Genomic DNA, 2,959 nt, shown 5'->3' with positions numbered 1-2,959 from the left:
GCTCCAACAATTTTATTGTTTTTAATTTTTAACATTGTAATGTTGTAAACTGCTTTGGAAATGAAAAAAGTGGTATATCAAGTCATAATAAACTTGAAACCTGAAACATTCTCATATGTAAAAAAAAAATTATTGTAGTCATAAACTCAATGTTATATATGTTATGTACAATCTTGCATCCCGGGTTACAGGCAACATATTGTTACATAGAATTTTGTTAAGTTCAATATGTTACAAAGAATTATACATGCTACATAAAGTTATCAAATTGTTATCAAATTATTCATAGTCTGAGGTAATATATCATAAATAGCAGCTGACCATTAACATTGTCTTAGTCAAGCATATATCAAATTTAAAAAATCTTGTTTCCATCTGTACAGTCTTTATTCTGTATGCCTTATTGACAATTGTGCTCTCCATAAAGGGACAACCATTGACAAAGCACTGTAAAAATATTTATCCGACGACAAGCAGGTGGTATGAGATGTGGGTGATGTCATCCATGGAGCTCCAGTACAGACAGTCAACAAGTGCATTGTCACTTTAAAAGCTTGAAGACTGCCCACACCGTGCATGCGTGATTGCCTTCCTTCCCAACAACAAGCTCACAGGATCACCAGTTCTTTGTTTTCCATGGAGCTAAAAGGACATATTTTTCTTTCTCTCAGCGAGTCAAATGTATGATTCTTTAAAATCTCTTTTTTCAACATTATTTTGTGTGTACATTTTAGATGTCTCTTTTGTGCCTTCCCGAAAAAAAAATTCCCTTCTTACTGAAAGTTCTAGTTCGGGCCTCAGCCTGTTTTCAGGCTGAGTGTTGAGTTCTCAAAATAACTTGACCCCTCCCTCCCTAGACCATTCAGTCCTTTGATTTCAAATTGGTGGTTTTTATTTTGATGCCCAAGGCTTTTAGTGGTTTTAAGCGGTGTGCCCAGTGTCACAGGGCCATTTCAAGTACTCACCCATATAGTTTGTGCAACCAGTGCCTTGATCCTGAACACTGATTTTTCTGCCCACTCTGTTCTAAACTTCAGAAAAAAAATTGCTAAATGTCAGAAAATTACAGTACAATAAAGTTTTTGGGTCCTCATTGAAAATGGTAGGAGCATTGCCTCCAGTACTGTTAAATTTGATGTCTATGACGTCGGCTATGTTGACATGTACTTCGACATCTATGTCATTGGTGTGGCCTGCATCAGGGGAGCCATGTACAAAGGCTAAGAAGCACAAGCATGCTTTCCCTTCCAATGCTGCTTCAGCATCATCTCAGGTATCTTCACCTAAACATCAATACACCAATGACAGATCACTGTCCTTACAGTTGGTGTTACTTATGAAGTGTGCCTCGATACCAGGGGGTCATCAGTGCTTTGACACACAACTAATACACCTATGATACCCATGCAAGTACAGGTTATGGCGCCATCTCTGCAAGAACAGCTTACCATGCTGTTGCAGAAACAGATAACTGGGCTACTGTAGGAGTACTCGGTGCTAAATTCTGCTTTCATATTGCCAGCTTCAATTCAGCCTGAGCATCAGCCTTCATCTTCATCAGGACATCGAGCTTAGACACCTGGACATCAAAACTCCTGAATTGGCACGTACACACATGTTGAGGGAACACAGTTCATTGCATTCTTGACACTCATCTCTATGTTCATCAGGGCACTCACGTCGATGCTCTCTTCGACATCAGTCTCTTCAATGCACTCCTCTACATCAATCTCTTCAACTCTTTCCACAACATCGCTCTCTGCTAGACATTGTCATTCATCTCCTTGATGTCCAACTAAGGAGAGAGAGCATGACATCAAGGACTTTGATTCTGATCTAACTCTGCGCACTTCTCGTGACTATCCAGAGTTGTCAGCGGAAGAGACTTACAGTGTTTCTTTAGACCCATCTCTTCTTAAGGAATCGCCCCTGGAGAGTCTGTCTTTCACTATAGTAAGTTTATAAGACAAATGGGGCAAGTTCTACGAATTAAAATGGAGTCAGAATCTCAGTCTCAGGCAGAGCTCATGGATGCACTGGACTATAAAAAACTATCTAAAGAATGTAATAAAGTTCCTCTCCATAATTTTATGAAAGAAGCTTTATTTTAAAACTGGGGAAATCCTCATTCAGTCTTTTCCTGGATTTGATAAGACACAGTTATCATACCAGTCTCTAGTGGTAGAGTCTGTCCTGCAAAAAAATCTAATACTTACAGAACTTACACCAGTGTGTCAGTTTTGAGAATTTATATATGCTGTCTATATCGTGCAGGAAGAAATTATTTTCTTTCTGTTTCTCTGGCGTTCTACTGCGTATAGAGATTGGAATCTTAGAAACATAGACATAGAAACATAGAAATAGACGGCAGATAAGGGCCACGGCCCATCTAGTCTGCCCACCCTAATGACCCTCCCCTACCTTTGCCTAGTGAATAGAGCCCACGTGTCGATCCCATTTGGCCTTAAAATCAGGCACGCTGCTGGCCTCAATCACCTGCAATGGAAGACTATTCCAGCGATCAACCACCCTTTCAGTGAAAAAGAATTTCCTGGTGTCACCTTGTAGTTTCCTGCCTCTGATTTTCCACGGATGCCCTCTTGTTGCTGTGGGTCCCTTGAAAAAGAAGATATTTTCTTCCGCTTCGATGCGGCCCGTGAGATACTTGAACGTCTCGATCATGTCCCCCCTCTCTCTGCGCTCCTCAAGCGAGTATAGCTGCAGTTTGTCTAACCTTTCTTCGTACGGGAGATCTTTGAGTCCCGAGACCATCCGGGTGGCCATTCTCTGAACCGACTCCAATCTCAGCACATCTTTGCGATAATGTGGTCTCCAGAATTGCACACAGTATTCCAGGTGGGGCCTCACCATGGATCTATACAATGGCATAATGACTTCCGGCTTACAGCTGACGAAACCCCTGCGTATGCAACCTAGGATCTGTCTTGCCTTGGATGAG

This window comes from Geotrypetes seraphini, chromosome 8, assembly GCF_902459505.1.
Source record: "Geotrypetes seraphini chromosome 8, aGeoSer1.1, whole genome shotgun sequence".
Taxonomy (NCBI): domain Eukaryota; kingdom Metazoa; phylum Chordata; class Amphibia; order Gymnophiona; family Dermophiidae; genus Geotrypetes; species Geotrypetes seraphini.
The sequence above is the reverse complement of the archived record's forward strand: the minus strand, read 5'-3'. Positions refer to the sequence as shown.